Raw genomic sequence first — 20949 nt, forward strand, 5'->3', positions numbered from 1 at the left:
GGCTAGAAAGTAGCAAAATGGCTTCCATGATTTATGGAGTTAGTCAGAATAAGAAAATAGGGATATGATATGACTCTAATGAAGATGAGCAAATACCTTCTGTAGATGATAAACCTAAATCTCCCTTTTCCTATCATTATACACATACACAAACACAAAGTTTTACTAATGCCAGAAAACCCAAAGTTTCCAGAAACTCTGGAAGAACTAATCACAAAGGATCCAAAAGATTCTGGGTACCAAAAGCTAAAATAGTTTATGTTGTAGATATCCTATGCAGCAGAGTTAAGACACCAATCATGGTACCTGGACTCTGGATGCTCGCGACACATGACGGGAAGAAAGCATACGTTCCAAAGCCTGGAACTTAAAGATGTTGGCTTCGTAGGTCTTGGAGGAAATCAGAAAGGAAGAAACAGAGGCTTCGGAACAATTGGTAATGGATCTCTTCCTTCTATTTCTGATGTTCTTTACGTAGAAGGATTAATGTATAACCTATTATCCATAATTCAATTAAGTGATAACGATTATGATATAATCTTCAATCAAAAAACATGAAAAGCAATTAATCAGAATAATGGGACAGTTCTTTTCACTGGCAAGAGGAAGAACAACATTTACAAAATAAATCTTTCTGATCTAAAAGATCAAAATGTAAAATGCTTAATGTTTGTAAATGAAAAGCAATGGGTATGGCATAGACGCTTGAGTCACATTAGCATGAGGAGGATTTCTCAGCTAAATAAACTCGAGTTAGTCAGAGGTCTACATAATCTGAAGTTTTATTCAGACGCTCTTTGTGAGGCATGCCAAAAAGGAAAAAAATTCTAAAACAACCTTAAAAAATAAAAAATGTTGTTTCTACCTCTAAGCCTCTAGAACTTCTTCACATTGACTTGTTTGGACTTGTTAAGACAGCCTCAGTTAATGGTAGGAAGTATGGACTGGTCATCGTTGATGATTATAGTCGTTGGACATGGGTAAAATTTCTAAGACACAAGAATGAGTCACACTCTATATTTACTAGTTTCTGTTCAAAAGTGCAAAATGAATTTGACTCTAAGATCATCAGAGTCATAAGTGATCATGGTGACGAATTTGAAAACAAACTTTTTTAAGAACATTTTGATTCCAATGGAATATCCCATGATTTCTCATGTCCTAGAACTCCACAACAAAATGGGGTTGTAGAAAGGAAGAATAGGACTCTCCAAGAAATGGTCAGAACCATGATCAATGAAACAAATGTGGCTAAGCACTTTTGGGCTGAAGCAGTAAATACAACTTGTTATATTCAAAATAGAATCTCTATAAGACCTATTCTGGAGAAGACTCCTTATGAATTGTGTAAGGGAAGAAAACCCAACATATCTTATTTTCATCCTTTTGGATGCTCCTGTTTTATCCTAAACACTAAAGATAATCTGAACAAGTTTGATTCAAAAGCACAAAAAGGTATTATGTTGGGATACTCAGAACGCTCTAAGGGCTACAGAGTATACAATACAAAAACTAAAATTGTGGAAGAATCAATACATGTCAGATTTAATGACAAGCTTGACTCTGAAAAGTCAAAGCTAGTTGAAAAACTTGCAGATTTGGAGATAACACTTGCAGGTTCTGACGAAAAGACTAAAGAATCTGAGGAAGTTGAAAGGGAAACACCAAAAGCAACTGAAATCTCAACTACACAAAAAAGATCAAGAAATAGACTAAATGTCTCTGAAGAATTGATTTTGGGAAACAAGGATGAACCTGTCAGAACAAGGTCTACGTTCAAAGTATCAAAGGAAACTCCTCTGGGATTAGTGTCTCTGATAGAGCCAACATCTTATGAAGAGGGCCTTCAAGACAAAGAATGGATTCTTGCAATGAAAGAAGAACTTGATCAATTTGCAAAGAACGATGTCTGGGATCTTGTACCAAAGCCAAAAGGTACCTACGTTATTGGAACCAAATGGGTGTACAGAAACAAACTAAATGAAAAGGGAGAAGTAGTCAGAAACAAAGCATGACTGGTAGCACAAGGTTATAGTCAACAAGAAGGCATTGACTACAACGAAACCTTTGTTCCAGTCGCCAGGTTAGAATCTATTCATTTACTTGTATCATTCGCTGTAAATTATTCCATCAAACTATATCAGATGGATGTCAAGAGTGCATTTCTGAATGGATATATTTTTTGAAGAAGTGTATGTTCATCAACCTCCAGGTTTTGAAAACTCAAAATGTCCAGAACATGTTTTTAAACTGAAAAAATCTCTGTATGTCCTAAAACAAGCTCCTAGAGCTTGGTATGAAAGACTAAGCACTTTTCATCTGGAACATGATTTTATCAGAGGAAAAGTTGGCTCTACACTCTTTTTTAAAAACATCAGAAATAACCTCATGATCTGTCATATATATGTTGATGATATAATTTTTGGTTCTGCTAACCCTTCTGTTTGTCAAGAATTCTCTGAGTTAATGCATGCAGAATTTGAAATGAGTTTGATGCAAGAACTAAAATTATTTGAATTCAAATCAACCAAGCTTCAGACGCTACATATGTATATCAAAGCAAATACATAAAAGATATTCTGAAGAAATTTGAAATGTCAGAAAGTAAACCAGCAAAGACTCTCATGCATCCTACCTGGATTTTGGAGAAAGAAGAGGTAAGTTAAAAGGTTTGTCAGAAGCTCTATCGTGGTATGATAGGCTCTCTTCTCTATCTGACTGCTACACTACCATATATTCTCTTCAGCGTTTGTCTTTGTGCCAGATTCTAGGCAAATCCAAGGGAATCTCATCTAATAGATGTTAAGAGAATCCTAAGGCATATAAAAGGAACACCTAACCTTGGTCTGATGTATGAGAAAACATCAGAGTATAGGCTTTCTGGATATTGTGATGCAGATCACACTAGAGACAGATTGGAACAAAAAAGTACATTTGGAAACTGTCAATTTCTGGGAGGAAACCTTATCTCTTGGGCTAGCAAAAGACAGTCAACCATAGCACTCTCTACTGCAGAAGTAGAATATATTTCAGCTTCATTATGCACTACTCGGATGCTCTGAATGAAGAATCAACTAGAAGACCTTCATATATATGAGAGTAACATTCATATCTTTTATGACAATACTGCTGTCATATGTTTAAGTAAGAACCCTATTTTGCACTCCAGAGTAAAGCACATAGAAATTAAACATCACTTTATCAGAGACTATGTTTAGAAAAGAGTAATAAAATTAAAATTCATAGATACAGACCACTAATGGGTTGATATCTTCATAAAACCCATAGCTAAAGATAGATTCTCATTCATACTGAAACATTTAAACATGGAAAGTTGCCCAAAATGAGTCAAAAATATGTGCTCCTTCTCTGAAATGTCAAAATAGGCTTTAACTTAAAACCTTTTGGCATCTGGATCTGACTCTGATATTTCTACCGGTTAGAAGTAATCTGAATCAAAAATCCTCAAGACCTAATCTCTTGGTATTCCTGAAGTCAGATATATCAACACGTGGCCTCTCTTGCGTCTGACCTTGGATCTTCTAGACAACTGTCTAGCATAGAACTCAAGAGCCAGACTATTGAGATCTCCTCGAGTAGTGTGCATATTTTGGGATTAGACATCCATCATAAGCTGAAATTAATTTCCCCTCGCGTGTCAACTCAATTTATGTGCTACTAAATGTTTGATGTTTACTATTCCCATTAAAATGATGTCGTTTTGCATGCTAACATTGTGTATATATACTTGTCACAACTCTCACTCTCACACTTTTCACTCACAATCCAACACAAACCCTTGCTACCAACCCTCTCTCTAAGTTCTTCAGTGTTCTTCACTTGTTCTTCATCTTCTTCATGGATTCACAATAACAACAAGTCTACAATTTCTATCAACAAATGGAATCAACTAAAAACATACAAATACTTCCAAGTAAACCACCACTGTAACTGCTGCAATATCAACTCCAGTCTACAAGGAACTACACATTTTGGATCGTCCAGCCCACATTCATCTTGCAACTCTGTTTGACAAACTGGAAGTTCTGTGTGAATCTCTGATGGATTTCGATAACATGATGCGAAATGGTATTGATCTCACGGAGGAATTAAGAAAACAATGTTGGGAAAACTACTTTCAGAGACTCTTTTGGACAATCTACACATTTCTGGTCAAGGAGTTCTGGAGATTTGCAGATTGTGATGACCATTGCATCGTCTCACAAGTTCTGGGGGTGAAAATGGTTATTACGGAGAAATTAATTGCAAAACTTTTGAACATGGAGAAGACTGGGGGAAGAAGAATCTACAACACCAACCCTAAGACAAAATACATGTCCCAAGAGATTGTTCCCACTATCTTCAAGAAGAGCACAGAAGGAAAATCCTTTAAGAACAAGGAACTTCAACAAAATCTGAGAGTCTGGATGAAAATTATTCTGGGTATTATTCATCATCGCCCAACATCAAATTCATTAGATTACGTCAAAACTGACCAGAAATGCATCCATTACTGCCTCCATAAAGGACTCAAGCTGAATCTGCCAGCCCTACTGTTCAAGTATCTAAGGGACTCTGTCAGTGACACCAGAAACCACATGAAGCCCAGAAACTACATTCCTCTGGTAAGGATAATCTCCGACGTTCTGATAGAAAGTGGATTGGTGGATCATCTGATATCCCACAATCTGATGGAAGATGTGACGGTAGACACCGACAAGCCTCTGAACTCAAGAAATATGAAGAGCATGGGCATCATTGAGAGGGTTCTGGTCAAGCCATCTCTGGACACCTCCTGGGAAGCTCTGAAGGATCAGAGGAAGATACCCAATGGTCTCTATTTGTTCTCTAAGATAGATCCCCCATAGGTTATCGCCCATTATCTGCAGGACCTGGAAAATCAAGGGGTAGACATCTCTGACTTCTTAGTGGATTGGCTACCTGAACATCCACCAAATTTCATGAAGAGGATGAGAGAGCCATCTAAAAGAAAGTCAAAGAAGAAAACTCTGAAGCTGGGGGAACCATCTGTATCTAGACCACCTGTGCCTCTAGTCTCCTCCTCTCCAAGTAAGTCTCAACCCTCTGAATCTCCTACTTTACATTTAAGGCAATTGTCTTCTTACTTACCTCAACCATCCCCAATTTACACACACTCTGAACCTACAACATCCACCATAAATCCTTTTGAAACTCATACCTCTAACCCACCCTCACCTCCCCTTCAACATTTTAATCTCACCACCACAACATTACCCATATTTGAGGTCCTACTATTCAATGAACCCATATCACCACCATCCTCTACTCCCTTAACTCCAAGCTCACGCCCTCTCTACTCAAAACCCATATGAGCTAGAAACCTCCATCCCTTCCCAATCTGAACACCCAACAACACCACCCTCTAAACATCACACCTAAACTCCCTCTAAAAACCCTGTTACCCAAACATATGACCCTCCCACTGAAACCATCCCCACACCACCAGAACCCATCCTTCCCACCTATGAACCAAAACCTATCCTTCTCACCTCTGAACCTGAACCCACCTTCCCCACTCTGGAAGAGGCAAACGCCTTATTTGCTAAGTCTTTAGTGGAAAGCTCAGATCACTGTCTGAAAACTATAAAATTAGTGATGATCCCTCTATAGTGAGGATTCACTAGAATAGAGTAATCAAATGGATGACATCTTAGGCTTTCAAGCTGAAAGGCCTCTCTGAACAAGTTTAAAACGACTTTATTAGAGAAGCTGGAGAGAGGTTACAGGCCCTTCTGGCTAGAGAGGAAGAAGAGAGAGCTCGCAGAGAAGCTGAGGAAAAGGCTCAATTAGAAGTAGAAGAGAAAGAAAGAAGAGAACCTACAGAAAAGGCCGCCGCTGAGGCTGCTACTGCTGAAGCTGAAGCCAAACCCAAGGCTGACTCTGAAGAAGCAGCACGCATTGCTACGGAAGAAACTGCCAAGGCTAAGGAAACTGCTCTAACTCAGGGGGAGTCATCTCACTCTGATTTTGCTCCACTAGTGTTGAAGACTCTGGAGGAACTACAGAAAGAGCAATAGATTGTGAGAGCCATATCGGGTGTGTATATGATGATATTCTGCGAAAGGTTATTTATGCTGCGTTTCTCTCGACCTTACCCGGCCTAGATGACACCCGTGAGTGGGGAGGGAATGATCATTATTACAGGTACAGTCGGTGACTTGTTGGTGACTTGTGATCTTGTTGGTGACTCGGTTTCTCAGATTGAGTTCAGATGACAGTTTATCAGTTGACTTTGGGTTTCAGATGAATTGTGGTTCCGAGTTTGAGCCGAAGCTTCGATCCTGTGTTCCGAGATGCACAGCCTGCCAGTCTTGTCTGCATCATTTGCATCATAGCATGTTTATTTTCAAAAGATACGCGATAAAAAAAATTGAAAAAAAAAAGAAAAAAAAGAAAAAACTAATCCCTGCATGCATATCATTTCTCAGGTACATTCCAGAGTCTATTCACTGATAGAGATGGCAACAGTCCCAGAGCTGAAGCGGAAGACTTGTTCCTACAGCTTTCACCGTGAGCCTTTGACGTCTCTGATAGAGTTGAGCAACCTTGTGACTGTAGCACCTCAAATTTGCACCTATCATTGTACATATCATTTCATATTAGGTCATAACATATCATGATGCATTGCATAGCATTTGCATTGTCCCCAGTTGCCTCAAGTGCAAGCAAGCAGGAATTAGGTCAAACTGATCAGGAGGTCAGTCCACCATTCAAGCAAAGTTGTTTCACAAGGAGCAAAGGCCCTAGGGTTTGTCCATCAAGTTCACATGCCTTGGGGGTCTTTTTGAAGTGTTCAAGTCAAGGGTTGAAGGCTCAGATGTTATCAATCAATGCAAAGCCAGGTCAGAAACCCTAGATATTCAACAGTCAATCAAAACAGTGGATGGTGGCCATTCTTGTGGAATTTGGGCACCATGGTCAATTATCAAGAGTTCATATGTCTTGGGACATCATTTGAAGTCAAAATCTCAAGGAACTAGGGTTTGGAATTCATCAGAAGTGCACAGTCAAGTCCAAAACCCTAGAAAGTCAAAGTTGGTCAACTGTGGTTGATTCTTTGGATTTGATGGATGGAATTGGTTTGAAGGAGCTTATTCATGTCCTAGTAGGTCTCATATGTCATGGGAATCAACATCATGGAAGAAAATCAAGTCAATCAGAAAATTTTCCAGAAATAGGAACTGGACCTGTAATTTCAACTGCCAAAAATAGAAACTTCTTGATCCTCAACTTACATCATGATACAAGCTTCAAATGAATTTTTTCCCAACATGAAAGTTGAAGATCTTGTTCTCCCATTTTCAAAAAGTCCAAGAACTCTCAAATCCCATGTATGGTTGTCAAGATATGATCCAATCATTTTCATCAATTTTTGAACTTCAACTGAGCATATCTCTCAAACCATAAGGCCAAATTTGGTGGGGTTTTTTCCTACAAACCACATTTTTCATCCTCTTTCCAAAAATATAAATTTCATGACTTAAAACCTTGCCAGTCAAAATGGCATTTTTGGACCTATTCCTTTAAAAATCCAAGTTTGACTCATAGTTGACTTTTTGATCTATGGACTTTTTCTTAATTTGGCCAATTGGGTTTCACTTGATATCATATTTGTGACTTGCTCCAAGCATAATTTCATGTCCATTTCATCATTATGTCATAATTTTGGCCAAAGGTATAAATTGGTGCAATTTTGCAAATGGCATATTAAAAACAAAAACAAGTTGACAATGCATGGTGCAGACCAAAAACAAGTGGAGTTACAAGCCATTGTGCAGCCTGTTGAGGCCCAGTTCGACCAACCCTTGGCACCTTCCATTTCCATATGTGTAATTAGCAAACTTTGGCAAAAGAATTCATAAGAACAAAACCATGCTAGCAGCTCAAGTACAGACTATAAACAGCTTTTGCTAAGGCCAATTGCAGCCTGTTTTGAGGCCCAGCTCGGGCAATCCATACCCTCCTTTTCACTTGTGCACACAAGTGGTAAATATACAAGTGATGCATTTTAAACCAGACAAATTTAACACTTGATTGGCAGACTACAAACAGCAAAATTAAAGGTCTGTTTACAGCTTGTTGTGAGGCCCAAATCAAGCAGCATTCCACCATATACCTCCATATGCATCTTTTGGCCAAGATTAGCAATTTTGCAATTTGGTTCAAATAAACAAAACAAGCTTAGCATTCAATTAACATGGTTTAAACAGAAGTATATAATATGTTTTCTGTCACTTTGAACAACCCTAGCAGCCTCTAACAGATCATAATACATCCATTCTCTCTAACTTGCACTTTTGCACATTGTTTCTTTCTGGCCAAATTCTACAAACCCTCGAGTTTCCTTTGGTTTCTCCATCATCCAAACATCATTTCAAGCTCATTCCCATCGCTATTTCATAACTGGAAGAGGGATACACGACTGTGCTTCAACATATCCATCCATGGCAAATCGTGATTTGAGCAAAAACAAGACACATTGAGTCAGAGCATCTTCATTATTCACCATTGGAAGCACAAATCTCCATCTGTTCGAGCTTGTCCTGGCCAAATAACAACTGAGTTCCAAATTTCTTCAAGAGCAAGTAAATTTTCGACTATCCTCTTTCTTTAAACCATGCTATGTTTAGGATAGATTCTTGTATGCTGAATCCACTGCAACTTGTTTCATTCAATATGGTTGAGTAGGTTGTTAGAAATCTGGATTTGAAATTGTTGTTCATATGCTTTTTTTGATCGATTCTCTTTCCACAGCATGTTTCCATGAAAGTTAATGATAGATTTGTCTTTACCATGCTATGATGCTTCTATTGGTATGATCATTAGCCATTTCTGGGAAATTTCATTCATCAACAAAGTTTGATGTTCATAGTTCTTTTGGTCGATTCAATGTGTATGTGTTGTTTAAGTGGAAACTAATGATGGATTCATGATGTCCATGCCATGCTGAACATTTGTGTGTATTTAGTTTTGTTTTCTGGGATTTTTGTGGAAAAGCACGATTTTGGTGATGATGAAGGTTCATGTTGCTGCTTTGAAAAACCCTAAGTTTCTTTTTAAACCCAGAAAAATGGATGGTGATTGGCTGTTGTTGTTGGTGTTACTATTCCATTGAAAATTAGCCAATCAGGTTATTTCGTGTGTCCATGTGAAACGCGGCCGTTTAAGTTAGTGGGGGCCTTATTTACAAATACGCCACTCTGTCAACATAGTTTGACCTTCCATTCATGTCTTTTGTTCATGTTTATTCCAAATGATCACTCAATTTCAAAAAATCATTTCTCCCTCATTTTAACTCCAAAATTCATGCCAATTTTTGCATCATGCCCTGTTGAATGTCTAGTTTTTTATCATCATTTTTAATAATTTTTCTGATCATTGGATTTTAATTGGCTCTAGGGTTTGTGTTATGTGACCAGAATTGATACATCTTACCATTTCAATTGTGAAATACTCTTGATATATCCATTGCCTTTGAAATTTTGTGTGATGAAACTAGACATGTTGAACTTTGTTTCCATATAGAGTTTGTGGATTTCCCATTTGTGGTTTGCTGTTTATGATTTTTTGAAGTCATGTGTTACATTTGTTGCTATACCATGATCATGCATTTTCCCCAATTTTGTTCACATGCTTCCTTGCATCCAATTGACCCCATTTTTTGCATGAATGATCCTTTGTATGTCTATTTCATGTATGAATTTTCTTGGAATTAATCTTGCTGTTTTCCATTTGATTGAGAATTTTCTTCCATGCTTGGTCATTTGTTGACTTTTTGTGCTATGCCTTGCCAAATCCTTTGTGAAATTCTCATACCATATCACATGACCATGAAACTTCATATGTGATAACTAGACTCTTTGAGCTTTGCATTGGTGTTAATCTCATTCATTTCTCTTCTGTTTTCAAATTGATATGATTTTTTGAAGTTGACCTATGCTTGTTGACTTTCACCATGCTTACTTGAATTTGGTTTGACTTCATGATTTTATTTGACTGCCTTCCTCTCATCCAAATGCCATGAAATTTTACATGTATACCATGTTAGATGTTAGGATTGAGTGTGATTTATTTCATGATTTTTGAGATTGCTTAGGTTGACTTTTGATGCAAGTCATTCTGTTGACTTTTGTATGCTTTCCTTTGCCTTGTTTTGGTTTCAAATGTTCATGAAATGATCATAATGCATGATATGATTGTGGGCCCAATTGTGATTGCTTTCTAATTGGTTGACTTTGACTTTGAGTTGACTTTTCCTTGCTGCCTTGACTTTTTCCTTCATGTTTGACCCTAGGCTAGTCCTAGTGGTCCTTTGGACTTATGTTGAGTTTATCTGTTTCAGGTTGAGCATAGTGCTTCCAAGATCATACCAATTTGATTGATGTTTGTTTGTCTATATTGTGCTAACCTTTTGTTTTGTAGGTGACTCATGTAACTTGAGTCTTGCTTTGCACAGTTGACCTCCTGTGGTTGACTGTTTATCCATTTCTTTTGATTTTGACTGTTGACTTGTTTACTAATGAGTTTGACTTTTTTCAGGTATTTTAGTTGCCTAAGTTCTTTGAACTTGCTTGCTTTGCTTTTTAGCATTTGCTTTGAGGTATAATTACTTCTTCTTCATGTAGTCTGGAGACCCGGTCTGTTATTTGACCGGGCAAACTGTCTGAAGTCCTCCTTAAGAGGCAATGCCTGTGTTTGTTTAAATTTGTCCTAAGCAGGAAAAGTCCTTCAAGTAAGGCAATTGGTGGAAGGTAGGGATAAGCAATCTATCCCCCACTATTCAGTGTGTCCTCTCTTTGCTCCCAGTACCTGGTTGAAGCATTGAGATAAATACCCAAGATCTAATCGAGTCAATAATGTGGAGAGAGTTCCTACTTTCTGAACTCCCACACTTTCTTTGATGCTCTCTCTGATTTGAGATAGAAGCAATGAGGCACACCCCTCATCTCCTATTCATCTGCTTCACCTGAGCCCCTCAATGGCCAGGTTAAGAGCGACCTTCACCCATTACAGTGGACTTTCAAAGTCAAACCCTCTTGTGTGAGCCCCCAATTGTTTGGCTATAGAGTGTGCTGTTTGCTATTCATTGACTGATTGCTTGCTCTATGTGCATTTGCTTGCCTATATGTTATGCATTTATCACCATCAATTGTCATTAATGCATGAGCATCTCTTTTGTCTGTTTGACATCATTATTGTTGTTTACCCATTAAGGACAATTGTAAGTCCCACAAGTTGGCATTTGTTCCTATGATATGGAAGTGAGTATAAGTCCATCACATTGGCCACTCATCTTATCTTTGCTTGTTGTATAGTTTGTATGTGAGGATACAATTGTAAGTCCCACAAGTTGGCAGTTGTTTTCCTAGGATCATACTGTGTGTTAGAGTAAGTCCCACAAGTTGGCATCTGACATCCCTGTTCTGCTTTCTTTGTTTGTGTGAGGATACAATTGTAAGTCCCACAAGTTGGCAGTTGTTTTCCTAGGATCATACTGTGTGTTAGAGTAAGTCCCACAAGTTGGCATCTGACATCTACTGTTTTATTTTATCTGTTTATGAGAGGATGCAATTATAAGTCCCACAAGTTGGCATTTGCTTTCCTATGATCATGTGTGGGGTTAACCTAAGTCCCACAAGCTGGCAGTTGACTTCCATATTTCTTCATTGTTTTCTTTTTGAGGAGATTAGTGTAAGACCATTGAGTGGCCTCTGATATCCAGTTCTGTTTTAGGAGATTGGTGTAAACCCAGCCATTGGTATCCGATATCCGCTTTTGTTTGTGAGATTGGAGTAAGACCATTGAGTGGCATCCGGTATCATTTGTTTGTTTATTTCATCATTACTTACTTTCCATTCCAAAGGACACCCTTGAATCATTTCTCATATGATCTCAAGAAGTGAACCTCCTGAGAAGTTTTACTTTCCATCCTCACTCATTCATCCTCATTGTGTCCTAGAACCTTTTCACACTTTGATCTTAAACTTGACTTAGACATTGTGCAAACATCTTCATGTTTTTCAAACTAAAAACCTGGACTCAAGTCCTTGATTCTTTTCACAAACTCCATTTCATGATACTTCTTTTGAATTAACCTTAATCATACTTTGACTTCACTTTCATAATCACAATCAATTAACTTCACTCATTCACTTGTTTTGGCCATGTCCATTAATCTTTTCATACATTAGCCGTAGGTTTCAATTATCATTGTGGTTGATGTAAACCTCACCTTATCTTTAGTGAGTCGACAGTAAGACTTCCGTACTGAAAATAGGGTTAACCCCTCTCGTACGTCGAAGCTATCCTCGCATGGTGGATGTTGGTTTTGGTCGAGTGTTCTCCCATTGATAATGAAAAGCCTCAGTGCTATTGTTTAAAATTGAATCCAACTCACTTTTGGAAATCTTTTAGCCGAACTACGGCGTTTTGATCCTTACCTTTGATGGAAGGTACGTAGGCAGCGGGTTCATCCGCTCAAACCCAATAAAACTTGTACATTCTTTTCTCATCATCTCACTCCTGTTTGCAATGCATATGTCTTAACAAATAACAATCCTTTACAATAAGTGTGAAAAGGGCTCCCTAGGAGTACCTAGGACGTAGTGGGTGCCTAACACCTTCCCATTACGTAACTTACCCCTTACCCGGAATCTCTGATCTTTTATTAGTTTTCTACGTGTAAAACTTCTTAGGCTTTTGTTCGCTTTTTAGCCAATCCTTTGGATAAATAAAAGTGCGGTGGCGACTCGAAACTTCATTGTATTGCTTTGCTTATGGTTTAATCGATAAATCATATGGCGACGAATACACCGCTACAGAAAAGTGGCGACTCTGCTGGGGACTCTAGTTTCCTTGGCGGTAGCGCCTACTTTTCACCTTTGTTGTGATATATTGTTATTTGTTATTTGATTTATTCTTGTACCATTTGGGATCACTGTATTGATTGTAATGTGTGAATTGCTTGATATACATTGCTGTTTGCTTTGGTGGTCTGTGAGATGAGTTCTATACCCGAACTCGAGTGCACTCTAGGATAGGAGAATGGCATAGTCTTGTCGACTGGTGTGGAGTATTCCTTAGCCAGTTGACTTGCGAGCCCATTCACTTGGTGGAGGTCATGTTGAACTAATAATGTCACACAAGTCATTTGTGGTTAGGCATTATTCTTTCAATCATGTGCCGCAGAAGCCAAGGACCTTAGTTTACCAAACCCATCTTGGCCTATTTTTAGGACCGTAGTGCGGAGGTCGTTCAGATGTCAGTTCTGATACGATTGTCACGCGATACTACACTCATAAGAGTTTCTCTTGAGAATATTCTTGGAATACGAGTATTCGTTCCTCCGATAATATTCGAAAGATGGAACGATGATTATGGGAACCTCTGATAGAACATGTCTGGCAGGTTTAAACCCTAGTACACTCCTTTTGGGTGGTTCTTAACCGAGACCCCATGCTCGTGACTCTCAACAAACCCTTGATTCGTGGTTGAGTCGTTCAAACACCGTTAATATCAATGGATCCCGGATCGGGTGCAAAACCTAAAATCCACCAAAGCGGCTGGTTGATATTAGGGATGTTTGAACCGGTTCATGTACCGTTAATATCAATGGAACTTGGGTGTCGATAAGGTGAAAACCTAAATCCACCAAAATGGATGATTGATATTAGGGATACATAGAGCTTTCCCACGACCTTTGTTTGGTGTGACTTGCTTGATTCTTGAGTGTGTTTGTTGCATTCATACATTCATGCACTCATCCGCATACATGTCATCATCAGAAAAAGAAAATGTTCAAGGAACTTAAAGGGTTTATTTGCAAATTTTTCAGACAATGGAAAAACCAAAAAGACATACAAAGAAATACAGCTTCAAGCAGCCTGATGTAAAAGAGTTAAGGAATCTGACATCATATGTATTAGATCCTTTGGGTTTCAAAGCTCGCTATGGGAAGCTTCTGCCTCTGCTCACCACTCAAGTTGACGAAGGGTTGATGAGTACTCTTGCTCAGTTCTACGATCCGTTGCATCGTTGCTTCCTATTCCCAGACTTCCAGCTACTGCCGACTTTGGAAGAATACTCTCATCTCATTGGGATTCCGATTCTGGATCAAGTGCCGTTCAGTGGCCTAGAGAGTATTCCATCTGCTCGAGAGATTGCTAGTCTGTTGCACATAGATGAAGATCTGATTGGAGCTAACCTGACTACCAAAGGCGGAATTCAAGGTTTTCCTTCCGAGTTCCTCATTTCCCAAGCTACTTTTTATGGGAAGGCCATGAGTGAGGACGCCTTTGAGGCTCTGTTTGTGCTACTCATCTATGGGTTGGTGCTGTTCCCCAACTTCGACAAGTTCGTTGACATGAACGCTATTAGGATCTTTGCAGTCCTTAATCCAGTTCCGACCTTGTTGGGTGATACATATGTCTCCATGCACCTGAGGAACATGAAGAATGGAGGAGTCATTGTCTGCTGTTTACCCCTGCTGTACAAGTGGTTTATTTCGCACTTGCCGCAGACAGTCGCTTTCAAGGAAAACAAGGGATGTCTACGGTGGTCTCAGAGACTCATGTCTCTCACCAATGATGATATTACCTGGTATGATCGCGTGTACGATACCGTTCAGATCATCGACTATTGTGGGGAATTCCCTAATGTGCCTCTTCTTGGTACATGTGGTGGGGTTACCTACAATCCTGTTCTTGCACGACGTCAGCTTGGGTTCCCCCTGAAGGATAAACCTAATAACATTCTGTTAGAAGGCGCGTTCTTTCAGGAGGGTAAAGATCCCCAAGGCCTGAAAGCCAGATTTGTCCGTGCTTGGCGCAGTATTCACAAGAAAAGTAGGAATGAATTGGGTCCAAAGAACTGCATTGCTTTGGAGCCCTATACCTCCTGGGTCAGACAGAGAGCTGCCACCTACCTGATGCCGTATGATCATCCAAGACCTACACCGTTGGATATGGCTGGGCCTTCAACCCTCCCTACCCAACGTGTAGAGGAGTTGAGAGAGGAGGACCTTTCGCGTGCCTGGATCCGTGAGAGGGAGGAATTGCTGCAACAGCTCAAGGAGAAGGATGCTATGATTGAGTTTCTCGAGCACCGAGTGATCGACGATCCGAACGACACTTGGACTTCTCTGCTTCCTCAGTCATCCAAATTCTGGAAGAGGAAGTATGATCGACTTGCCAAAGAGAAAGCTGACATGGAGGCTGCCTATGAGAGGGAGATCAAGAAGTTGTGCACTTCCCGTCTTCCAGCATCCCGAGCTTCTAGGGATCCATAGGATGTTATTTACCTTTTCTCTTTGTAATGAATCAGAAACGCTGTATTTCTTTGTCTCAAAATATATTGAATGAAATATTTCCGTGAGCAAACAAAAATGTCTAAATATTCAAAATATTGCAAACAATACCCTAAGGGTTCCTTGAAAACAGAGCATTTGCACAAGCATTGCATGCATCATACTTTGCATAACAGGTGTTCTCAGGCCATCTTCTCACTTTGATTCCTGTGTCCAGACAGGATAGCTGACCAAAGGCCGCACCGCTACTCAACGAGGCTCAACCATCAACGCAACATGGATCAAGTACAAGCCGAGTTGGCAGAGATGAGGGCAAGCATGGCCCAATTTATTCACATGATGCAAGGGGTCGCACAAGGCCAAGAAGAGCTACGAGCAATGGTCCAGAGGCAAGAAGCTACATTGCCACCGCCCAACCAGCCTCTGCAAGAGGGAAACCCAGTTCCTGAGGTCCCTGCCGCTGCTATTCCCGTCAACAACTACGCTGTGGGTGAAGAGTTGAGGGGTATCCGAGTCGACGGTCAACCGATTGCTCCGGATGTTGTTAGTCCCAGAGTCATCCATGCTCCGGTCCGTAATAGAATTCCGATTGTTGACAGACAAGAGGATTTGTTTACTATGCTCAGTGAAGACGACAACATGTTGGGTAGAAATGATGCGAGAGATCGCAAAGTAGAGGCCCTAGCTGAGAAGATCCGGGCAATGGAATGTCAAAACTCCCTCGGTTTTGACGTTACAAACATGGGATTAGTTGAAGGACTTAGAATCCCGCATAAGTTCAAGGCGCCGTCATTCGACAAATACAACGGTACCTCTTGCCCTCGCACCCATGTGCAGGCGTATTACCGAAAGATATCCGCATATACAGACGATGAGAAGATGTGGATGTATTTCTTCCAGGATAGTCTATCTGGGGCATCCTTGGATTGGTACATGGAATTGAAGCGGGATTCAATTCGGTGCTGGAGAGACCTGGGTGAGGCCTTCCTCAGGCAGTACAAGCACAACATGGACATGGCTCCAACCAGAACTCAGTTACAAAGCTTATGTCAGAAGAACAATGAAAGTTTCAAAGAGTACGCCCAGAGATGGCGCGAACTAGCTGCGAGAGTTCAACCCCCTATGCTGGAAAGGGAGTTGACTGACATGTTCATTAGCACTCTACAAGGTGTCTATATGGATCGGATGGGAAGCTGCCCATTCGGAAGCTTTTCTGACGTCGTAATCTGCGGCGAAAGAACTGAGAGCCTGATCAAGGCTGGGAGGATCCACGATACTGGTTCCTCATCGTCATCAAAGAAACCCTTCTCTGGGGCACCTCGCCGTAGAGAAGGAGAAACCAACGCTGTACAGCACAGAGGGAGTGCTTACAGAGCCAACAACAGGGACCAGTATCGTCCAATCGCTGCAGTGACCATTCCTGCACCTCAACCGCGTCCACAACAACAGAGAGTTCAACAACAACCGCAACAACCGCAACGACCTCAACAACAGCAGCAACAGCAGCAACGTCCTTTTCAGCAGAGACAGAGATTGAATCCTGATAGGAGATTTGACCCTCTGCCCATGTCGTACGCAGAACTACTACCCGAGCTACTCCGGCTAGGGTTTGTAGAGTTGCGTACGATGGCAACTCCTACTGTGCTGCCACCCGGCTACGATGCGAATGTAAGATGTGACTTTCACTCTGGGGCACCAGGCCACCATACCGAAAGATGTCGGGCGTTTCAGCACAAGGTTCAGGATCTGATTGATTCCAAGACAATCAACTTCTCTCCGGTTCCGAATGTGGTAAACAATCCTATGCCGCAACATGGGGGGCATAGGGTTAATAACATTGAAGATGGGGAAGCTGAAGACCTGATAGTGAATGTTGAAGATGTTCAGACGTCTCTGCTGATTGTCAAGGGCCGATTGATAAAAGGGGGTGTTGACCCAGGTTGTTCAGAAGGTTGTTTGGGCTGTTCAGAGGCCATGGATGGTTGTGACCAGTTGAAGGCTGGTATTCAGAGGTTAATAGATGAAGGCTGTCTACAGTTTAGCCGTGCTACCAGAGATAATGGGGCAGTGTCTACTGTCACCATTTTTTATAAGCCGGCTGAAGGAAGAGGACGTGGGGCTGTCAGTACACCCACCACCAGCAATACTCCGGTTACCATTTCTGCTCCGGTAACCATCAGAGCACCTGCTACTATTGTTGCGCCTGGCAGGAGGCAGAATGAAAATAGTAGAGCTGTGCCCTGGAGTTATGACAATGCCTATCGCCGAGATAGGAGGGCTGGTAACCAGACAAGGCCAGTTAACCCAACACCAGTTACGATCAGTGCTCCTGTGAGGATCCCTGCTGTTACAAGTCCTGTGGTGGACAATGTCGGAGGACAGGGAGGCTTCACAAGGAGTGGACGACTGTTTGCGCCTCAGCCTGTGAGGGATGCTGCTGCTGAGTCATCCGCAAGGGCTAAGGGCAAACAGGCAGTGGTTGACGAAGAACCGGCTCAGAAGGAGGCTGAGGGTTCTTTTCAGAAAGATGTTGAGGAGTTCATGAAGATCATCAAAAAGAGTGATTACAAGATTGTTGATCAACTCAACCAGACTCCGTCGAAGATCTCGATACTCTCCTTGCTGATGTGTTCTGAGGCACATCGGGACGCCTTGCTGAAAATGTTGAACATGGCATACGTCCCGCAAGAGATATCGGTCAACCAGCTGGAGGGTGTTCTAGCAAACGTGAGTACCAGGCATGGTGTAGGTTTCACTGACCTAGACCTGACGCCTGAGGGTCGTAATCACAACAAGGCCTTGCACATCACTATGGAGTGCAAGGGCGCAGTATTATCTCACGTGCTAGTGGACACCGGATCGTCCCTGAATGTCCTTCCGAAGCAAATACTGAAGAAGATCGATGTCGAGGGAGTTGTGCTCACTCCCAGTGACCTGATAGTTCGTGCATTCGACGGATCCAAACGGTCTGTGTTTGGTGAAGTCACATTGCCAGTGAAGATAGGTCCTGAGACCTTTGACATCGTGTTTTATGTGATGGACATTCAGCCTGCTTACAGCTGTTTGTTGGGGCGTCCTTGGATACACGCCGCTGGAGCAGTCTCGTCAACTCTCCATCAGAAACTCAAATATGTCTGGAACGGTCAGATCGTGACCGTCTGTGGTGAAGAGGAGATTCTGGTGAGCCATCTTTCCTCTTTCAAATATGTTGAGGTGGATGGCGAAATCCATGAAACCCTGTGCCAGGCATTTGAGACTGTGGCATTGGAAGGTGTAGCTTGTGCAGAGCAGAGGAAGCCGGGCGCTTCAATTTCATCGTACAAGCAAGCCAAGGAGGTTGTTGACTCCGGTAGAGCAGAAGGCTGGGGCAAGATGGTTGACTTGCCTGTAAAAGAAGACAAGTTCGGCATTGGGTACGAGCCTCTCGCAGCAGAGCAGCATGTACAAGCAGGTCCGAGCACCTTCACCAGCGCTGGGCTGATGAACCATGGAGATGTCTTTGCTACTGATGGTGAAGACAGTGATCATGATTTGGATATTTGGGTCCGCCCTTGTGCACCAGGCGAGGTCATCAACAACTGGACAGCAGAAGAAGTGGTCCAAGTTACTCTACTGACAGAGTAATTTTCTTTTGTTTATCATTTTGCATGAAAACCCTACGTTCCGCCCAGGGCGTAGTGGTTCATTGTAGGGCCACATCATGTTCTCAATGTTTATAAATAAAGGACGTTTTTTCAATCAAATTTTGAGATCTCTGTCTTTCTATTTTCTGTTTTTCCACTTTTTCAAAATATTAAAAATGGCAATGTTTTTGTTTTTTGTGACTTTATTGAAATCTTTTTTCTAAAAACAAAACATTAAACATGCAGAAATGATCTTTTGGCATCCACTGTGAACGACTCTGTTATGGCTCAGTATGATTTCAACAATCCCATCTACCAAGCTGAAGAGGAGAGTGAGGAAGACTGTGAACTCCCTGCAGAATTGGTCAGACTACTGAAGCAAGAGGAAAGGGTCATCCAACCTCACCAGGAAGAGTTGGAAATTGTCAATCTAGGTACCGAAGACGCCAGAAGAGAGATCAAGATTGGGGCTGCTTTAGAAGACTCTGTCAAGAGGAGGCTAATCGAGATGCTGAAAGAATATGTGGAAATATTCGCCTGGTCATACCAAGATATGCCGGGTTTGGATACAGACATTGTGGTGCATCGGTTACCTCTCAGAGAAGAATGCCCGTCAGTCAAGCAGAAGCTTCGCAGAACTAGTCCTGATATGGCTGTCAAGATCAAAGAAGAGGTTCAAAAGCAGTGGGACGCAGGTTTCCTGGCTGTTACAAGTTACCCACCTTGGGTTGCCAACATCGTTCCAGTGCCAAAGAAGGATGGCAAAGTTAGAATGTGTGTCGATTACCGGGATCTGAACAGGGCAAGTCCAAAAGATGATTTCCCATTACCTCACATCGATGTATTGGTGGATAATACGGCTCAATCCTCGGTATTCTCTTTCATGGACGGTTTCTCAGGCTACAACCAGATCAAGATGGCGCCAGAGGACATGGAAAAGACGACATTCATTACACCTTGGGGCACGTTCTGCTACAAAGTGATGCCATTTGGGCTGAAGAATGCCGGTGCTACCTATCAGAGGGCAATGACGACTCTCTTTCATGACATGATGCATAACGAAATCGAAGTGTACGTGGATGATATGATTGCGAAGTCGCAGACGGAAGAGGAGCACCTGGTTAATCTGCAGAAGTTGTTTGACAGACTGGTCAAGTTCAAACTGAGGCTGAATCCGAACAAGTGCACGTTTGGAGTGAGATCCGGGAAGCTCTTAGGCTTCATTGTCAGTGAGAAAGGGATTGAGGTAGATCCAGCTAAAGTCAAAGCTATTCAAGAGATGCCTGAACCGAAGACGGAAAAGCAAGTCCGTGGGTTTTTAGGGAGATTGAACTACATTGCAAGGTTCATATCTCATCTAACTGCCACATGTGAACCAATTTTCAAACTGCTCAGAAAGAATCAGGCGATCAAATGGAATGATGACTGTCAGGAAGCTTTTGACAAAATCAAAGAATACTTGCAAAACCCTCCAATCCTTATCCCTCCAGTTCCAGGGAGACCACTGATCATGTACCTATCAGTCACCGAGACTTCGATGGGGTGTGTATTGGGTCAGCATGACGAGTCTGGTCGAAAAGAGCATGCCATATACTACCTAAGCAAAAAGTTTACCGACTGTGAAACAAGATATTCACTGCTCGAGAAAACTTGCTGTGCTTTGGCCTGGGCTGCTCGCCGACTAAGGCAGTATATGTTGAACCATACTACTCTGTTGATTTCTAGGATGGATCCTGTGAAATATATCTTTGAGAAACCTGCTCTCACTGGACGTGTTGCCCGTTGGCAGATGATCTTAACAGAATATGACATTCAGTACACGTCTCAGAAGGCCATCAAAGGTAGTATTCTGTCAGACTATCTTGCCGAACAACCGATCGACGATTATCAGCCTATGATGTTTGAATTCCCTGATGAAGACATCATGTATCTGAAGGCGAAAGACTGTGAAGAGCCGCTTGTCGAGGAAGGACCGGATCC

The sequence above is a fragment of the Lathyrus oleraceus genome, chromosome 4 (genome assembly GCF_024323335.1).
Source record: "Lathyrus oleraceus cultivar Zhongwan6 chromosome 4, CAAS_Psat_ZW6_1.0, whole genome shotgun sequence".
NCBI lineage: Eukaryota > Viridiplantae > Streptophyta > Magnoliopsida > Fabales > Fabaceae > Lathyrus > Lathyrus oleraceus.